Source organism: Stigmatopora nigra, chromosome 8 (assembly GCF_051989575.1).
Source record: "Stigmatopora nigra isolate UIUO_SnigA chromosome 8, RoL_Snig_1.1, whole genome shotgun sequence".
In the NCBI taxonomy this organism is placed as follows: domain Eukaryota; kingdom Metazoa; phylum Chordata; class Actinopteri; order Syngnathiformes; family Syngnathidae; genus Stigmatopora; species Stigmatopora nigra.
Genome location: NC_135515.1, coordinates 1,740,499 through 1,762,298, shown reverse-complemented (window position 1 = coordinate 1,762,298; position 21,800 = coordinate 1,740,499). Strand labels below are relative to the sequence as shown.

Sequence of the window (21,800 nt, the reverse complement as noted above, 5' to 3'; positions counted from 1 at the left end):
TGTGTGTGTGTTTTTTTCCCTCAGGGCTTTTCGTCTTCTTGTAGCTGGGCGTAATTTGGTAATCAGTTTTTGTCAGTCTATTTAAAACCCGTGTGTTTGGGAGTCATTATCGGATGGTCTGCTTTGTTTACTCCATGCCAAATTACTATGCCATGTTTCATGTTTTTTTTGTCTCGCCATGTTAGGTTTGTTTTTTGGGGTTTGTTTTCTAAGTTCTTGTTATTTTTTAAAAGATTCTTGCCTAAAATTTTAAAGTTTTATGAGAGCACTTCACGTCCTGGTCGCCATGTTTGCTTGACTGCATTTAGGTACAACTATGGCGATGCTTATGTAACAAAACAAGAGATATTGAAAATAATATGTGAAAAAATATGAGTATTTTTGGAAATATTGCAATAATTATGTGTCAAAAGAAGAGTAATATAGTTCTCGCCGCTGGTAGAAAACTATACTACAAATAGTTTTTGTTTTTGCTTGCCCCTGGTCTAGCGTGGAAGAATATTTAAGATATGGAATTTTTTATAAAATGTAAATTGTCGAAATATGAGCAAAAGCAACCAAATTTGCAACAAGTGCGATAAAAGATCGGAACAAAGGAAACGAACGACATCCTTGAGGAGTGACGGCAGGGCTTCCTGTTAGAATTCCATCTTAATTGACCTTCCTCTGTTGCCGTGGTAACCGCTGCACAGATAGCAAAGCTCACTGTTAACATAAGCAGTTTCTCTCCTCTGGGCCAATTGATTTTCACCATCGCTTCGTTCGTTTGTATCGTAAAAGTCGCTTTTACGTGGCGGGGAGGAGCGTCTCGCTTGACCACATTCGCCAAGAGTCGACTTGATGCTAAAGTCTGTTCCAAATATGCTCCATTTGTATCAAAAATGCATCCTATTGGTCAAATTATGTCTCGCAAAATGTGACATCTTACAGGTAGCCCAGTCATTTTAGATTGTGTGTCAAAGTGACGGCCCGGGGGCCAAATCTGGCCCGCCACATCACTTTGTGTGGTCCAAAAAGTAAAAAAAAAGTGCCGACTTTTTGTTTTAAAATCACATTAAAATGAAGAGTATAGATGTATATTACATTTCCTGAATTTCCCCCTTTTAAATCAATAATTGTCATTTTTTTAGTCAATTTTTCTGTGTTTTTAGTTCAAAAATCATTTTGTAAAATCTAAAAACTGATTTAAAAAAAGCTAAAATAAACATTGTTTTAGATCTATAAAAAATGGAATTTTAATCCAGTTCTTTTAATCCATTTATTTAAAAAAATCTAAATATTATATTCTAAAATAGTATATCATTCTTAGAATAAAATGAATCTCAAGTTCAACCCAAAAAAATAAATATTAGCCCAAAAAGGAACGCCAAAGGAGACCATTTACAAGATCAGAAAGCAGATGTTTGATAAATTACACGTCAACAGACCCGGCAAAGCTTAAGAATCAGCAGAAAAAAACACAAACACACTTGGACGCACATGTTGGGCAGATGTGACCTATTTGTGTGCTTCAGGTCGTTGATAAAAATCTCAAAAATAAGGAAAGGAAATAGGTCTTTAAGAGTCATGTTGAAATATTCACACGGTTAAGATTGAGCACATTGCGATCATCAGACTACCAGATTTGGTAGGTTGGAATTGGCGTGGGAAAATATTCAAAGTGGTTGTCATGGAAAGGAACTGTTTGGGGAATTGGAGTTGGATGAAAAACACTAAAGTCTTTTAAGGTTTTTTGGCCAAGTGATCATGTGTTATTATTGTGTGAATATTAATCAAATCAAAAAGTTTTGGGTCGTTAATCACATTTGGTCATAAGAGGTTTAAGATGGGTTGAACTAAAACCTGAGAAAAGAACAAGGAAATGGGTATTTTAGCATCATTACTGTAGTCTTTTACAAAATGAGATCATATTTTTTTTATGTTTAACGTCAACTTGATTTCATGTGGGCCATTTTAGATATAATATTTTGATTTTTTTAATAAATGGGTTAAAAGAACTGGATTAAAAGCCTTAAATATTGAGTTTTTAAATAGATCTGAAACAATGTTTATTTTAGCTTTTTTAAAATATGTTTTTAGATTTTCCAAAATGATTTTTGACCTAAAACACAGAAAAAAATGATTAAAAAATGACAATTTTTGATTTAAAAGGGGGAAAATCAGGAAATCTAATATACATCTATACTATTCATTTTAATTTGATCCTAAAACAGTAAGTCAGCACTCTTGATTGACTTTCCCGGGCCACACAAAATGATGCGGCGGGCCAGATTTGGCCCCTGGGCCGCCACTTTGACACCTGTGGTTTATGGGATACAAGTGTGGGCGTATGGTTAATGTGGCTGGCACCTAACTGTACAAACCTGTCAAGTTCTTCCTACAAGTATCTGAGACCACAAAAAATACATTGGAAGATGGGTGGTCTACCAAGGAAGAGTATTTATAAAGAAATCCTGGCCTTTAAAGCAGAAAAAAACAGAGATTTGTGGTAGCATTACAAGAGAAGAGGCCGAAAAATCAGTGAATGAGCAAAAATGAAAGAGATGGTCAATAAGAGTGAGAATGAAAGCATCACGCTTCAATGAATGTTACGCCAAAGGGCCAGCTAAAGCTGACCTGCTTTCTTTTCACTACCAGGAAAAAAATAAATAAAAAAGGCCATGCATTAACGCATGGACACAAAACATCTATGCATAACGCCCGTGGACATTTTACACGCCCGCTTAAGCTGAGCTTGTGGATGGTAGCGCCATCATACCAGCACATTTAACCCACAGATTCAGGTTGGTTTTAGATATAATATATATATATTTTTTTAGAAATGAATTAAAAGAACTGGACTAAAATCTCTGAATATTCATTTTTTTGTAGATCTAAAAAAATGTTTATTTTTGTTGACAATAAGAATGTAAGAAAACTCCTTGGCAAAATAGCTATTGCTCTCTGCCGCTCTGCTCACGCTGGTCCACACTGTTGCCATGACAATCTATTCTTTTCACTGCAACTGCCCAGTTACACTACTCAGACTTTCCCACTGGTATTGGTACCAAACAAGTTATGAAAACTAATCCTCTCGCATCCAAATGATGCCAAATATTGTCCTCAATGACATCACTTTACATCAAAATCTTTTTTTTTCACCAAGGACTGCTTCATATAACAAAAAAACAAGAGCTTTTTCCAAGACATTGATGCTATGAAAACATTTTGAAATCAACTAAGACATATGTGTCAAAGTGGAGGCCCGGGGGCCAAATCTGGTCCGCTGCATCATTTTGTATGGCCCAGGAAAGTAAATGATGAGTGCCGACTTTCTGTTTTAGGATCAAATTAAAATGAAGAGTACAGATATATATTAAATTTCCTCATTTCCTTCCTTTTAAATCAAAAATTGTCATTTTTTAATTCATTTTTTTCTGTGTTTTTAGTTCAAAAACCCTTTTGTAAAATCTAAAAATAAAAAAGCTAAAATAAACATTGTTATAGATTTATAAAAAATTGAATATTCTGGGCTTTTAATCCAGTTCTTTTAATCCATTTACTAAAAAAATCTAAATATTATATCTAAAATGGTCCATAAGCCCACGTGAAATCAAGTTGACGTAAAATACCCTTGGATTCGAGCTTTTACATGTAGAATGCATCTCTACTCACCAAAAAAATCAAGTTACAAACCTACTTCTGGAACAAATTAATTTGTAATTCAAGGTACCTCTGTTTTTTTTTAATCATCTCATGGGCGTTGCCCCAATCTGAAAATATTAAACCCTCAATATCCACAAATCCTCCCCCAAATACCATAACATCCACACATGTATTGCAATCAATTATGCACGGCACACACGCCACTATGTCCTACTGACACACTAACACTCCATCGAGTAGAATGCGGCGAGCATAGTGGAGTGAAGTGACCTTTCTTCATGCAAATCTGAAGAACACACACAAAAAAAACCCACACATCCTCACTCAATTATATCCTCCCATTAAATCCAAAACAAAAACCACCCACATTCTTCATCTTACCTTTTTTTCCTTTTTTAAACAACCCAAACCTCCCCATCAAGCATCCTTTTCATCAATAAAAACCTCCTCGCCATCTCCCAGGCGTGGCACGCCCACCAAACCTCACCTTCCCCATAACATAGCACCATAATAGAAAAGATGGTAGTAAATGAAGCCTATTGGTTGCTGTCATGTATCCTCCATTTTCCACTATTTCATTCATCTCCAAAACACCTTTACCCCCTACACTGCGTCGTCATGGTCACGCCGTAAACCATTGTGCAGGTTTGTATGGATATAGATGAGTATGAAAGACATATTAACCATTTAAAGACAGTGGATAAAGCCCCCCGCCCACCTAGCCAGCACCCCATGGGATCAATAGAGACGAAGCATTGCTGCACTGATGCCTGCACTGCATAGAAAGATGCAAGATGAATGTCAATGGCAGTTCTCATACATCTGGATGGGATGCAGCGGTTTGCACTCAGATGTATACTCATCATCATACCCCTCAAAATTTAGCAATCAGATCGACTTTATACTTCCAATAAATTATGATCACGTGTGATTGCATATTAATTTCATATTTTTTTCTGTTTTTACTACCATGTTTTGACAATTGACACCGGTTCTTTTACTCACCACCACTGCAGAGTGTCTGACAGCGTTGCATGCTGTCTGCCGTATCTCGGCGGCGCTCCCGGGTTTTAGCAGGTTCTTGGTGAATCTCCGGGTCGATTCCGACGCCATGTCGTCATCCGAGCGGCGGCAGGGTTCCGTACAGTCCGGTGGATCGTTGTCTGCAGTCAGCCCTGCTTCTCCTCGCTGCCAACATGAGCAGACAGAGTCCTCTGTTTACGCACACGCCGTAGTATACACAGAGAAAACAAGACTAAAATGTGACTAACAAACATTTCCTGTTTTTGATAGTAAGGTAAAACACACACCTACCCAAGGAAGACAGCCACACTTATTTTGAAAACCTGCAGGAAACACACTTTATGGCAATCTCTGTAACTTTACGTGAAAAAGAATGGTAATTTGCTCTTTCTCGTAGAAATTTCACGTTATTAAATGACAATAACCACAAATAAATGAAAACTAGAATGATACAATATTCAACTTAAAGTATATGGTGTCTGATCTTAAAAGAAATGAGATCTAGATGCAAATTAATTAAGAGTGCGGTCACGACCAATGTGACATAAATCACAATGCGACTCAACAGTGACGCTTGGCGGTGATAACAAATAGTACAATATTTTGTGACACAGTACTGTAACGCCCCTAGCGTGTCAATGCAGCACTGCAGTCGACATTAGTGCTTATAGTTCAATTGCACTTAAACATCAAAACTCGGGGTTCAAAAAGGTACGCTAAAGAAAGCATTGGCTTATTTAGTTTTAACGTTTTCTGATGAGTGTACAAAAGCAGTTATGTTAGGTAGATGGCAAATGTTTGTTAATTCAAAGCTCCATTAACACTCAATCACTGTTGGCGGTACATTGAAGTGCTTTCTTTAAAATCTAATAAACAATCAAGGGGTAACATAGATCATTGTATGATGCAAACGTCACGCTAACATTAAACTTCACCCCCCGATTTTTTAGAATCACTTTTTGAAGATCGATGGCTTCACAAAGCACAAGAATCTACAAAGTTAGGGTAAGTAAAATATAATTTACCTTTCTCCCAGGGTGGTCGTATACTAACTGGATAACATGGAGATCGCTTTAGTTTAATATAACTACAAGATGGAGATTTAAAATAACAACACGCTGGAGATTAACAGTAATCAAGAAAACCACCATGTTTTCACAGTAGTCAATTAGTACACACTACTACTAGTTGTACTTCCATTGAGGTAACTTCCTGTTTGCTATGTTCGCTAACTCGTTGTGTTGAACAAACGATATTTTCGTGCACAAACAGAAAGGTGAGCAATTTAATCCGAAAACGGTTAATTCAATGATCTATTTAGATAACTTTATGCACGATTTTCCTGTAAATCGAGTGTATTTACTTGCACTACCAAAGAAACAAACATTTCTAGTGTATTAACACAATAGACATGTGGACATTATTTTTTTAACTTCCTGGACTCAAATAAGCTTTTATATCGTTTGATGGGTTATTTGTACTTTATTTGAGTGCTGTATGTATCCCGATCGTTTAAATAACTCAATTTAAAGCTCCTTAAATACGTTTGTGCAGGCCGGTGACCATATATTTTAGGTAGTAATACCCTACATGGCCACTAAGTGGCAGTATTGTACCGTTCTCTGTGAGTTAATTATTTTCTCAAGTCATTTTATTAATATATCCCCCCAAAACTTAGAATATAAAACTATAATCAAAAGATTTTAAAACCTTTTATGCGTTAATGCCAGAGTTCTAGAAGGTTATGTGGGAGAAAACAAGCTTTTTATTCCCTAAAAAAAATGATATTTTGGTGGTGTGCAAACATAAAATGAAGGGATTTATGCACTCAATATAAAATGCATGCAGCTGATAAGCATTAAAGAAGTAAATCCATCTAACATATGGACAGGAACTTTTAACATTTATGCCTCTAACTGTTGACCAAAAGTTGATATCATGGGAAAATGGCAAATAAAAACAATGCATAAAATAATCCAAAAGTGGAGTTTTCATGGTCATGCTTGCACTACACTTTGTAGGCATGACTAATCAATCCACGATTAATCCAGCTGTCGTACAGTAAATTTGGTATTAAAACATGGCTGGAGTTACACGGTATTCAGTAACCAAAGCACAGATGTGAGAACACATCAAAAGAGCTAAATGTTTATATTTTTCTTGTGTTTATCTTAATTGCTACAGTAGATGTGTTCAAAAGCATTCCTCTTGACTATTGCAGGGGTCGTCAAAGCGGTTCTCAAGACCCACTTTTGTTCCAGCCGATCCAGAAGAGGCCATTTAACCAATGAAGTTTCTACAAAAAAACAGCAACAGGTGACTGAAATAAACTGTTAAAAATGTCAAACACTAGATTGGTAAAAAGATGTAATCCGTTTTACTGTTCCATTTCTGTAAAAGTCTGTAAAAGTCAGCTGTGATAGGCTCCAGCACCCCCCGCAACCCTAATTAGGATAAAGCAGTTCAAAAAATGAAATCAGAATAATACTCGGACGTTTGGTCGCCCGGACGTTTGGTCGCCCGGACGTTTGGTCGCCCGGACGTTTGGTCGCCCGGACGTTTGGTCGCCCGGACGTTTGGTCGCCCGGACGTTTGGTCGCCCGGACGTTTGGTCGCCCGGACGTTTGGTCGCCCGGACGTTTGGTCGCCCGGACGTTTGGTCGCCCGGACGTTTGGTCGCCCGGACGTTTGGTCGCCCGGACGTTTGGTCGCCCGGACGTTTGGTCACCCGGACGTTTGGTCGCTGAAAGTTTGGTCGCAGGACGTTTGACAACATGAGTTTACTGTTGAATTATAAATAATATATATAATTATATTCACCCAGGTGACCAAACGTCCGGCGACCAAACGTCCGGCGACCAAACGACCGGGCGACCAAACGTCCGGCGACCAAACGTCCGGCGACCAAACGTCCGGCGACCAAATGTCCGAGCGACCAAACGTCCGGGCGACCAAGGTACCACAGACCACAGGTAAGTCCCAATGTCCCTGATATTCTCACTTGACTTGTATTGAACTGTATTGTGTAGTCTTTTTATTATTTTTTTAACCACATTTGAAAACAAAAGCATGTTGTCATCACACCATTGAGGCCTTTTCGAGTATTTTCCTTTTCATCTTGACTTGACAAAAGTCAGTCCAAATGCAGGATTGCAAAAACAAAAAAAAAATCCCCACTTTGTTCTTGACTTTTATTTGCTCTTCTAACAAAACAGTCGTACATCCTTTCAAGGCCGTTTCTCATTGGTTCTCCACGTATGAGAAGAGACGAGTATCTGGTGCCTGGGGGGGAATCCGGCGGATAAAAGGCGGCCATCGCCGGCGTCCTGACAGCTGTAGATTAAATTCCCCCAAAACTTCTGACAAATCAAACAGCATCTCCATCTGTCTCTCACTTTTCCTCTCTTTTTCCTCTCTTTTTCTCACCCCTTGAGCCCTCATCAGGCAGATAGGGCTCGCCACTTGAAACAAAAAGGATTTCATCTTAAGTGTTTAGGGCCGGGCCGGCTTTGAAAGCACAACAGCTGCTGGCTTTTTATTTTTTATTTTTTTGGGCCTCACCGGCTTGCCTTTATTTCGCACACGCTTCAACAAACGTCAGCCATATTGTGACAGATAAAGGCGGAACACGGGCGCTTCAAACGACGACAGTAATTGAGAGATGAGACGGACGTTCGCCAGGTTGTGAAAGGCCCACCGCGCCCATCGCTAAACATGAAAAAGCAGACTGTTTGGGGACGGATTGCCACGTAGCGCGACGCTCTCACCGCATATGATTCGAGTGCGCTCGCGGGAGGGCTTTCTGTAGTTGAACTCGTACACCGGTGTCAAGTGGTGGCTTGGGGGCCAAATCTGGGCCGCCGCATCATTTCGTGCGGCCCGAGAAAGTTCCGACTTTCTGTTTTTTGATCAGATTAAAATGAAGATTATTGATTTTCTGTGCCTCCAACACTAACTAAATAATTTAAAATAAAAAATAATACAAAAATTTTAATTATTGATTTAAAAAACAATATTTTTTTGGATTTTTTATTTTATTTTTTATTCTAAATTATTTTGTTTGCATTGGAGACACAGAAAATCAATAATCTTCATTGGAATATGATCATGAAACAGAAAGTCGACAAAATAATTTAAACTAAAAAATAAAAATAAAAAAAGCAATTATTGATTTAAAAATTTAATAATTGCATTTTTTTTAGATATTTTAATTTTATATTATTTTAAATTATTTAGTTTGTGTTGGTTTAGAGCAGTGATTTTCAAACTTTTTTGGCCACCGCCCCCTTCACCGCCGGGCCAAAATGCCAACGCCCCCCTCTTTACCCCTTTCCAACGAACGAAGCTTAAATAAATAGAAGACAGGCGCCTCAGATATTATTCGCTAATTTCGTTTCTTTTAATAGACCAATGCGCAGTTCACCTCGAATCATAAAAATTGATAGCTGATGCATTAAGCCGGTGGCTGTGCGCATACGTCTGTGGTTAAGCGTTGCCGGCGCGCTATTGTGTGCTCCTCTGCGGCTGACTGGATGGTGGTGGTTTCCCCAGTCGCCTGCATCGACGATAAACTCGCGACAATTAGTGATATACGGTATATGCGCGCTGCTCGTGAGCGCTCGAGCAGACAACGTTTCTTGTTTCAATAAAGCTTGTTTTTTGTCGACTTTTTATTACAGACAATCAATTTTTCCGGTCTTTCTACAAACACCAACGTCACATTTTACTGTAATTGCTCCATCGCCCCCTTCACTATTTCAACGCCCCCCATTCGCCTGTTTATTCGTCAGCGCCCCCCTGAAAGTTCACACCACCCCCCGGGGGGCGGTACCGCCCACTTTGAAAACCACTGGTTTAGAGGAAGAGACATTTTTTAAATCTAAAAAGAAATATATAAAAATATTTTCTGTTTTCCCACTTTAACATTGAACATGTGTTTTTGTGTGGGTGTGTGGGTATGTTATGGAAAGGGGTGTTGTGTTCTGGGGGGTGTGGTCTGACCAATGAGAGATTCCTTCACCCCGGACTCCTCAAACCAACTAACGTATGAATGGGTTCATTTGCCAAGGAAAACACTGTAATCAGTGGGTTTCCTCTCATTAAAAGTGAATTAGTTTGACACGAATTTCCTGCCTAAGAACGGATTGGCCACTTTGGAAAATATCTAGGAAGAGGAATGGTCGCTCGCCACATGCTAGGAGACAATGGAAAGAAGATGTTTGTCCTCAGATTTGATACTTTGTGGATTGATATGTGGTTACAAATGGACAGTTGTGTTCAAACTTAGTGCATATCGGCAACTATTTTCAAATTAAGTTGAAATTTAGTATAGAAAATGATTGACAGAACTGATTTTGTGGAAGTACCTGGTGTTTTTTTTTGTAGAAATCAAAATTAGATCTACTTTAGCAGCAAATGTTTCACAAATGGAGCCGTGTGCACAGTGAGAATGGACAGGAAACATAAATGGACGGCGCTGTTAAGTCAAGAACAATGATGGGAAATGTGGTGGAGAAAACATAGCCGTCGGTGCTGAGAGAATGATGGAAAGAAGAATGGGAGAAGGAAGAAGAGAAATGCGACTGGAGACAAAAGACAAGGAAACTTTCATTTGGACCCAATTGCAAATTGCTCATTGCTATGAGGCGTGTTCATTTGCTCTATAATGGAGTACTTAAAGCAATGGGTCACTAGCTTAGATTTAGTCATAGTGAACTTAAAAAGCCAAAATGATGGCTGTTGTTTTATACTGTAGTTGTGCTAGAATGCTAGAGTGCTAGAATTGCTTGGGCCTTGTTTTTTTTTTGGGAGTAGAAGTCAGGCTTATTAACGCCTAAACAAAACTGGTCGGTAGACGCAAAATCTTCTTAAAGAGATGTTTTTTTTTTAATTTATTCCAGACTAAGGCAAAAAACATTGAACTCTTACATAGGTTAGGCAGTTTTATTCAAGTCACCTGACTAAGTAAAGATCATTTGGATCGGATCAGTTTTAAATCTAAGGGACTACAAAAATGTCTTCTCATTGCTCCACCACTACAATGTAACTCTCATTAAATACATCACCATAACAATATTAAGACCATTTATTAAAACACCAAAATAATCATTATTCCTATCCAACTCCTACATTCCCGTCCTTAACTTCACTAAATGTTAATCAAGTTGTTCAACCTGCACACAAATAGTTTTCCTCAGGCTCAATTCCCTACTATCAAGTATTGCAATCAAGACAAAGTCCACGCCACTGCATTTTGATGGCGTGTGTTGTTTCCACTCCCACCACAATGGCGGCTGCTCCAGCCTCATCAGAGCGAATGTCTACAACGTCAATACTGGGGGGCTTTACCTGAAAGCCTTGACCTTTTCAGTCTGTCCCCTCTCTGAAAGGCCTCCACACATCCACCTAGGCTCAAGCCACCCAGGCGCACCCCCAGCCCCACCGCTCCATCAATCTTAGGCAGGTCAGCCAGACAGCCAATCTCGTCGGCACGCCCGGGGTGCCGTAATCACCCGCTGACAAAATGTCACCAAAGAAGCCGAGCCAGGGAGACTTCGGGACTGCTCGAAAAACTTTAGCTTTTGTTTTTGTGCACTTTGTAGAACTTTTATCGACTCTTTTCAGGACGAAATGCTTCACGATTTATGGAGTAGTCATCGAAATGAGTCAAAATATTGAAATTACCGTATTTTCTTGCAAATAAGTCGTACTTTTTGCAAAAAAAACAAAGACAAAACGCCATAATGCAAGGCAATATTTATTTATTTCAAAATAGAGAAAAGATAAAATGCTAAACAACATTTTTTTCCCTTCAAAGTAACACATTTGTACTCCCTATTAAAACCATAAATATGGAGGTGAAAATTAAGAGTCAGGGGGCGGCTTATACGAGAGAAATTGTCAAATTCAATGATTTTAAGGCAATTTTAAGGGTACTGCTTATACGCAAATGTGGCTAATATATTAGAGAATATAGTACAATCAACTCTAGCCTTCACTTCATTGAGAATCTGACCTTAGTGTCCATAAGAAGAACAACAACAGGCTTTTGATTGTAAAAAAAATACAAAAGTTGCCCCTATTTGTACCGTCTTCCTTGCGCTAATATTTCAGGAAATGTGTCCTTAGAAAAATGACTTGACACACTAATTAAACAATATTTTTTTTGTACGTTGCAAAAAAAGGACGGTGACAAATACGTAGCCTCGATGGAACCTGGCCAATGGCGCATACTGTACTTTTTATTACTCTTGTCGTTCGTGTTACGGTGTCGGCGTGTGAAGTATGATGCCAAGATGGAGTGCCTGTCTGAGCTTCACGCTCTACACACAGCCAGCAGCCATCTTCAATCTCCTGCCAAGCTTACCTGGACCGCTTCACCTGTGCTCGTGACCTGCCGATGCGGTGTAGCTCTTTTGTGTAGCGTAGTTGCCCGAATCAAAGAAAAGTAGTGATGAACACTGCTATGTGAAGACTGAATTAGGAAGGTGGTGCAGTCACAGTCTGGGAGGAACTACATCGTGCCAAAAGAGCTTTGGGTGTGAACAAGAAACCTTTTTTTTTTGGTGGAGTAACACATATGACGATGGCAAAGTGTTGTTGTGAGACACTCGGGTATTAGCCACATCCGTGTATAAGCAGTACTCTTCAAAATTGCCTTAAAATCGTTGGATTTGAAAATTTCTCTCGTATAAGCCGCCATTTATTATTCAAAAAATGTTAACATACGAACATGGCATCGAGGATTTTATAGGAAAATTAGTTAAGGGGTTAGCGTGTTGGAATTACATGCGATCAAGGGTTTGAATCCAGGTTAGTCCTCACTGTGTGGGGTCTGCCTGGGCTTGTGTGGGTCTTTTCCGGGTTCTTGCGGCCCAAAAACATGCATACCAGGCTAGCTGGTTTAATATTAGCGTAAGTGGTTGTCCGTCTCTTAAATCCAACAACACTAGGGTTAAAAAAAAGGCAAAACTTACTAATTATTATTAGGTTAGAATGTTATTTCATTCCGCATTCGGGAAATTTCTTGGTTGCAGTAGCAAGTCAGACAAAAGACACACAAGACATTGTAGAACTAGTTAAGAAACTGGAGCCACTACCACAATACTTCACACAGTAGTCCCTCAGTAGTCTGGAAATTTTAAAGATCATCTTCCTTGCCTATATCCTCCTAAACTGTCCTATTACATCCTATAATCAAGATGGACATTTTTGTTACTTTCCCAAAGTAGCAAAATTTTGGTGTATTCTCCAAACCTTCACGACTTTTAACAAAGCCAAACCACAAAACCTGGTTATTGTGTATTTCTAAACAAAGACAAGACTACCACTATGGGTTTAGTTGAGAAAAGCTGCCGGGGATTTGGGATCAATTCTTGCCAAGGGCTCCTTTTTGTTTTAAAGTCGCAGTAAACATTTGCATTGTTTGATTGCAGGGGGGAGAATTCACCCTTAGGATTTGTGTATGTTTTGTTTTTGGAGCAGAAACTAAATTCTTCCAGGTTATATTTGGAGGAATGTATATAGTATTTTTGTTATTGTTTCTACAGATTGAGTTATTGGCTCTTCTTGACATTCGGTGTTAAGGGAGCGTCTACAATTGTATACAATCAGTATAACCTTTTCTTTAACCTCATATTTGAGTACTATTGATTCATTCTCTTTGAAGAACTCCTTTTTTATATATTTTTTGAAATAAGGAACTATCTATTGGGGTATCTGAGGCAACCGTCCAATTGAGAATGTCTTTGAGCTCAAAACAAATTGGCAAACTGGGAGAAAAAAGACAGTCATGGGTGGAAAAAAATGGGGGGAGTAAAAGAAGCGTAAGTAAATGAAAAAAAATGATAAGATAACCCGAGACTCCTCGTTTCAGAAACTATGACTTTCTCGCGATTTGTGATCCGTCGTAATACTGCGTTTGACAGTACTCGGTCCGTATCGAGGTTATTGCGTTACCCGCAGAATAAAAAAAAGGGGGTGAGGCTGGAAATCATCTAAAAATGCATCAGAAATAATGCACTTTTCAGACTCTATCCATCATTGTTTCGGCACTCTCCGTTCTTGGGGAGGTGGCTAGACGCTTTTTTCCTGATTTCACATTCAGGGAGGAGTGGAGCTAATTAAATTGCATGGGGCGCTCAAAGAAGGAAAATGAATGAAGTAGATGAATGCCGTCGCATTATGCCGCAATGGCGACCTGCGGAAAAATAATGGGGGAATAATGCTTTGAGGTTTACGGCTCTATTTGCCTGATGGAGACAACTGCTCCAGCCAATCGTGGGTTACCGTTCTTGAAGCCAAGTGGTTTATCCAGAGGATTTTTTTAATCTACTTTAGCTACTTTTGAGTACCGTATTTTCACGACTATAAGGCGCACTGTATTATAAGGTGCACTGTATTATAAGGCGCACTGTCTATTTTGGAGAAAATTTCAGACTTAAGTGCGCCTTATAGTGGTGAAAATACGGTCATTGCTATTGACTTCCAGGTATGAAGCACACTACTTTACAGTCACCTCTAGAGCCAGCCATTGTTGATGTTTTGGATTTTTTTGTATAAAATCTTGCAGTGGGGGAGGAGCTATATGATTGAAGATTTTGTAAACTAAGATGGCATCTACATATTTAACAGTATTGTTTCAGTTCAGGCATTTGTGTTCTTTTAATATCCGACAATGGTGGTTTTTCGTTTTTGTTTTTCTGTTTTTTCTATATATAAGGCGCACTGGATTATAAGGCACTGTCTATTTTGGAGAAAATTTAAGACTTTTAAGTGCGCCTTATAGTCGTGATACTAAGGTAGTTCTTAAAACTCCACACGTTGTAAACAATGTTCCCTATATTTTTTTATGTAAAACATGCTGTAAAACACAAAAAAACATAAGATTGGACAGAGCTACTGCCACTGGCTGCCGCGTAAACGTCGTCATCCTGTGGAAAATGGTAAAAAAATAAATAAAATAAAGTTTGGATTTTATTTACTGCGCGCCATATGATTGCTGCTGCGCAAAGAAGACGAGAATAGTGCGCAATTGCACACCAATGAGGGAATATTGGTTGTAAATGGTATGAAGTTTTTTCTTCGAATCGTAGCCAGACGGTGACCTTCGTTTGTACTTTTTTTTGAGTGTAAAGACTTTGGAAAAATGTCCTGAGGACAAAAGAACTGTAAATATATGATCAAACGATTGTGAACTGAAGCAAGGCTTTGCTTGTCAGGGCAATAACTCACAATGGATCACTGTTTATTAGACTGACGTGTATGGAGGCCTTTTGGATTGTAGTAGTCTGAAAGAGATGGTAAGAGAATTATGATATTGGAACTATAATGTATTCTGTTGGAATGTCTTAAAAGTCATATTTCCCAGATATGGGATTTATAAAGTTATCTAATCTAAATTGGGTAAAACGAGATTTTCGGTTTTACAAATCACGTACTTAAAAAAAAAACGTACAAAAGTCTGCATACGGCAATTTGAAGTGATCAAAAAACATAGGGGAGAACATATAAGTTGACAGCTATGTTATCGTGCTTTTCTACAAAAAACTCTGGGATGGTCTTCCTTGAGTTGGATTAATTGATTCCTTGTTCAATCAATTTGCAGTATTATTTGCTAATGCAATTGTTTGCTCTCTCTGCACGCCAGGTAGCCAGAAGATGGCAGCACTCAGCTGTGCTTTGGCTTCAACTTTTGCCTCATCTTTGAAAAATGCTTGAACCAACGTTGGATTGAAAGCTTCTGAAGCCACCACACTGAAAGGTAGGTCACTAGGGTCATTGAAGGCCAGATCCTCACTATGGCATCCCACTTTAAATATATATACACACATATATATATATCTATATTCCTTGTTTAAATATGCTATCCGCAAATCTAAATCTATCCAAACATATATCCATCTAGGGAAAAAATGTTTGTCTCCGACTCAAAACGCTAAAACTTTGCAATGTCCTTGAAGTAAAAGTTGTATTTTCCTATTGTTAGACACGCCGCGCGGCGGTTTATTTCCGTTTGTATACACGCCGGAGGGGACAACAGCAACGGCAACAGCGGCCCCGTTATTTGATTTCCTCTTTTTAAACAAAGGCCACCGTCGGAGCCGGTGTCAAAAAGAACAGCCTGGCGTAACAAAACAAGCTTGACTGATAAATACCCTCTTTTTCACTGTGCGTGCTTTTGTATGTTTTCCACGCCGGCGCGTGTCGCTTCGGGGCTCGGCTGTGAGTGATCTTCCTCGAGCGTGTCTGACAGAAAAAAAAAAAAAAAACAAGCCCGACCGAGACTCTATCCGACCCTCTTTTTAATGATGTCTAATGATACCCTATCGGTGACGGGGATACGGGGGATGCGTACTCGCACCCTCCCTCGGAGACCCCTAGGCGTAAGAGCACCTTGCCGACTGTTGAATTACAGCCCGGCGATAATCAGGTCAGCCCGCAGGGCCCTCGGGGATTGGAGGTGTTCATAAACATTCCTGCTGCTCTTTTGTGTTACTTCCCGCGGTAAAAACAGCGAAGCGCTACCGATGAGCTGACACAGGCTAGCTGATTCGCCCGTGGGTACGAGAGTATCATAGTGTAGCTCACACACACACACACACACACATTCCCTGGGATATTAAAACACCCGGGCTTCATGTAGACATATCATCGGAATATTAATCGTCAGATTAGCATAAAGAGCCCTCCTAGTCATCTGCATCCCATTTGACATTTGGCATTGAGATTGCTACCTCCATTTCAAATAACAATCTAACGGCATTGTACATTGGGTTTAAAGACGGAACAAATGAGGGTGCATTTGAGTGTGTTTTTATATCTGTGTATGTGTGTGTGTGTGTGTTGGCTACTTGATGTTGCTTACACTGTGCCAACTACCACCTCCTCATGTATGAAGCTTTTACAAAGACCAAAAGAATACAAAAGCGTGGGTTCAGCGTTTTTTTTTATTCCTTTCCCCAAAGATGTCAGCTACTGCTTTTTAAAAATTTGACTTTTTGCTCAGCAGTCAAGCAAATAAACACACACACACACAAAAACAACAGTAAAATTTATTAGGGCTGACAAAGTTTGGGGAAACTGTTGAAACTACGGACTGGGAAGTTCAAAGTTGAAGGAGAAAGGGACTTGTTTCAGGCATTTTTGGTAGAAGCACGGGGGTGCCGTTGACCTATCCTACTGGGATTTGGTCTGGTTAAGTTCTAAAGTGGAATCAGCAGGGTTGGAGGAGCCTAGAGACGATCTATCTAACTGCGTGCGACGGTTGTGGTGTGAACACGATGCTTTAAGTGTGATGACAGTCTAATAGCGTGTCATTAAAGTGTTATGCTTAGACAGCTGAGGAGAACTGAACAGAGGGTGCTTAACCTCGGGTAAGGCGTAGCTCTAGGAGCAAGTATTCGTGGGGGTGGAGGGAATCCCGCAGATGTGTCCGTCCAATTTGCCTGTTCTACTTTGCAGACAATATTGCTTTATTTTTTGAACAGTTCACCACCCAAGGAAAATACAGTGGAAAAAAACACCGTATTTTCACAACTATAAGGCGCATCACATTTAAAGGCGCAAAACATTATAAGGCGCACCCTCAATGAATGACACATTTTAATTTTTTTCCATATATAAGGTGCACCCTCAATCAATGACAGATTTGAATTTTTTTCCATATATAAGGCACACTGGATTATAAGGCGCACCCTCAATGAATGACACATTTTCATTTTTTTTCATATATAAGGCGCGCTGCATTTAAAGGCGCACCCTCAATGAATGACACATTTTTGATTTTTTTCATATATAAGGCGCATTGGATTATAAGGCGCACCCTCAATGAATGGCACTTTCATTTTTTTTTCCATATATAAGGCGCACCACATTTAAATGCGCCCTGTCTATTTTGGAGAAAATTTAAGACTTTTAAGTGCGCCTTATAGTCGTGAAAATACATAATTCCTGATTTGGATCCCCAGAGCGTAACTCTATGATGTACATCAATGGTTTTCTATTTTTTTTTTTTTTACCCGAATTTGATCTCAACACGAGGAAATGTCTTAATTTGCAGATTTTTTTTTATTTTTTATGGAATATGACCTGGCGGGCTGTGTTTTCATCTTCATTTCAATTCAGTTAAAACCTCTCGCCTCTATGCCAGCGTCTTTTTATTATTTTTTATTTTTTTAGCCTGGGCAGCAAAGCCTTTAACCAGCAACATCTAAATTGGTTTGGCATGCAAGCATCCTTGCCCTGACGGCTTCGGTTAAAGCTTTAAACTGCCTGCAAACGCTAATGAAGGCAAGCAGGAATGTGACCTCTGCGTGGAATTATGCAGACTGGCCAAGGCTCGCTTAGACGCTTTGCTAACCGGCTAAGTTGACGACCATCTGGGCGGACTGTTATCGGACTAAACGCTCTCTGATCTCTCTCTTCGTCTTTCCCTGGCTTGCTAACAAGCCCTTTCCCATTTCCTCTTTGGAATTCTTCTTCTTGACAAAAAAATAAACAGTGGGCAAGTCAAATTTAGAAATATTTCCCAAGATTTGACTTGTATTTTTATTGTTTTGTAGATATGAGTGGGTTTCAAATGATAATGACTGGAAACTGAGTTTCCATCATGGGGTTATGATTCTGTCTTTTGGCTTTCAATAATGAAATATGAAGTAAACCTATTTTTAAGAAAAAAATGATATTATATTCTCGATTAATATGTAGGTAGATACCTGGAGAATTAATTATAATCAATTTTCCCTCTTATAGGGCTATTGTGCACTATTTATGTTCTCACAGTAAACATATGCAGTGCACAAAATCAAATCCAATCTGAATTCTTTAAAAAACAACACATTACAATTGTTTTTTTTTTGGTTTGTGGCCATAACGAATAATTATGATGTCACCCACAGTAGTCCTCAATGTCCATTTTCAAGTAACATTGATTCCAATAGTCGTACTTTTACCTGAAATGCAACACCTAGCGTTAGTTGACAAGAAATGTTAAGCGAATGTCGTCTTAATTTTCCCCGACAAATGTGTTTAGTCAAAATGTTTCAGTAGTGGGGCCTCCCCCTCTTTTCTCGGTGAGGATGCCAGATCAAGAGACATGTCATATCCAGGAGAAGCGCTTCCTTTTTTCTGTATAATTGAAGTGCCTTCCTGCCTTAGCGTCTCTGACAGCTCCTTTTGACAAGCCAAGCGCTTTTTTTTAAAGCAAATCGTCTTTCTTGAGCTCTGAGTGCCGGTGACAGCAGAGATCAGTGAGGGTCAAACTGAATCTTGCTCTCCACGCTAACTTACTGCTGCCTTTTGCCATTGCTTAGCTTGTCACTCATTTTTATCATTAACCTAGTCTTCTTTTTTTGGGGCTGTTTTCTCGGCTTTGGCTTACAGACGACGTCGTGTGGGTTTACCACAAGAGATTAGTGACACTCGACCACATACGAACGTCATAACGGAACAAACAGGGAAATGAAATCATTTGTCAAAGTGGCGGCCCGGGGGCCAAATCTGGCTCGCTGCATCATTTTGTGTGGCCCGGGAAAGTCAATCATGAGGGCTGACTTTGTGTTTTAGGATTAAATTCAAATGAAGAGTATCGATGTATTTTAAATTTCCTGATTTTACCCCTTTTAAATCAATAATTGTCATTTTTTTAATCATTTTTTTGTGTTTTTAGTTCAAAAATCATTTTGTAAAATCTAAAAATATATGTCAAAAAGCTCAAATAAAAAAAAATTTAGATCTATAAAAAAACTGAATATTCAGGGATTTTAATCCAGTTCTTTTAATCCATTTATATAAAAAAAAAAAATCTAAATATATCTAAAATAGTCCGGGCCACATAAAATCAAGTTGACGTTAAAACGGCCCGCCAACCAACCGTCTTACACCCTTGTTCTATATAATTCAATTCCACCAATAGTGACTGCAACATTTCATTTCTTACACTAAACTCAACTCTTATTGGCTCCAACAAACACAAATCAATCCCCCTCTGAACTCCAAAACAATAATATTTGATCATAGCCCCATTATTGATGTTTAATATAAAAACATCTCCACCCAAAGACATATATACATTTACTATATATTTTTTTAAATGGCTACACTCCTTTCAAATATATTAAACTTAAATTCCAAACACAATTGAACTATTTTGGAGCAATGGTTGCCATACCCAACAAAATATATCCACCCAAATCTCAAAAAAATATATCCACATTTTATTTATACACCAGACATGAAACAAATAGAGTTTATGTTACATTTCAAGCAATTATCCATAATATATTACCTTACCATTCTCAAAGGACCCACTCTGTAAAATATAAAAATCCCCTTGTGTTCCATCATCGGAAAAAAAAAAGGAAGGTATGTTTTGGAAAATCAGTAATGAATGTGTAATTTGTAGCAATTTGCAAATTCACTTCAATTCCCCTGCTGTTCATTAGTCAATTATGCAAAGCATATCTCACATAACCGAGAGAGAGAGAACCAAGAATGGGGCCTCTTTATCTCATATTTTTTTCCTCTGCGTCTTTCATCTTGCAGCGTTCCCCCCTTTTTATTTTCTTACTTCATCCACACTTTTTCTTTCTTTTATCCCTCTTTATAACACGTTTACTCTCCCCTCACCTATGCGGGTTGGTCTCCTCCCAAGAGTTGCGCGTTGAAAGCACAACGGCGGAATTTGTTTTGCTGCCTCTCATCCGATTAGTGTTGATTTTTCTGTTGCCAAGCTGTAGTTCAGTGGAGGGAAATGAACTTCTTTAGCTGTTTATCACAGGCTGCTCTGCTCGCTGGCCTCACGCTTCGTTACCTGCCATTTACCATCAAATTCAAATCAATGGATGCCCCAAATGCGATGGTGGCTCGCCATCATTGAAAACAAACACATTTTCTTCTTTCCACGATGCGTTTGGGCACTTTACAAGCGTGTTTGAGTTTGATTTATTTCATAAGGGACAGCACATACCATAGAAAGTATTCATATTTATGTTAATGAACGTATATATGTAAATATGTAGAATTGTAGCCAGAGGGCTGACTTCCATCTTTAGTCCGTTGTGCAGGTTGAAAGTAAACCATGACACATACACATAAGCGGTGTAATTTTTTAAATAGCATTGTTTTGGCAATTTTGTTATAATAATAATTAAAAAAATAATAAATGTATTAAAATTTTAGGTATAATATTGAGATACATTTAAAAAAAAGTCAAAATAAACAGTTTTATATCTATTTAAAAAAAAATACCCATTTTTTTTAATCTGATTTTAAAAAATAAAATATATATTATTATATATTCAATTTTTTTTAGATTTTACTAAATGCTATTTGTACTAAAAACACAAAATTGTATTACAACATTGCAATTATTGATTTAAAAAAGGGAAAATTAGGAAATATAATATACTACATCTATAATCACTCGAATTTGATCCTAAAACACAAAGTCAGAATTCATGATATACTTTGTCAGGCCACATAAAATGATTCAGCGGGCCAGATTTGGCCCCCGGGCCATCACTTTTACACCTGTAGCCAAGAGGGTCAGAGATGATGCTTGGCCATTGGTATTGAATTCCAGGTATGAAGAAAGAAGGTGCTATGGTTAATTTAGGACTCTTTTTGAAGGAAACTACACAGTCACCTCTAGAGCCAGCCATTGTTGATTTTTTTTGTACAAAATATTGCAAAGGGAGGAGCTTTTTGTTGGAATATTTTGTAAACTAACGTGGTATCTGCATATTTAACAAGGTTATGTATATATGTTATGTTATATATGTTATTGTATATATTTTTTTTTAATATCTGGCAGTTCTAGTGTGTCATGTCGCTGCCTTATAGAACCATTTTTAAGAGCTAGTGCTCTGAGCCACAATAAACAGCTCAAGTTAACCCCAAGCCTCACCACTTGACTGGGGTTGGGCACAAATGATGACACAGTATCCTGTCAGAGCAGTAATGACTGAGATTTGCGCTCTATTATTAGAGCCGGGGCCCCTGTGAGCTGCCCTTAGAGACCCCTCATTCTTCCCCGCTGGTTGAGAACCAGGCGTCGTCTAATGCACTGAATCACCAGGCGCACAAGAACATGCTGATAAGCAGCTAAATGATTGTGTACCCGTCCGTGTCCA

General features: G+C 38.7%; 1 long non-coding RNA gene across 1 annotated transcript in view; it reads left to right on the top strand.

Annotated features, from left to right (window-relative positions):
* The first annotated feature begins 5,835 nt into the window (after positions 1-5,835).
* The window catches only part of LOC144200323 (uncharacterized), a 40,261-nt gene continuing 24,296 nt past the window's right edge, over positions 5,836-21,800 (top strand). The window contains exons 1-3 of the long non-coding RNA XR_013327088.1: positions 5,836-5,944; positions 6,890-6,984; positions 15,317-15,430. This is a non-coding gene — a long non-coding RNA (uncharacterized LOC144200323). The remainder of the gene's footprint in view (positions 5,945-6,889; positions 6,985-15,316; positions 15,431-21,800) is intronic.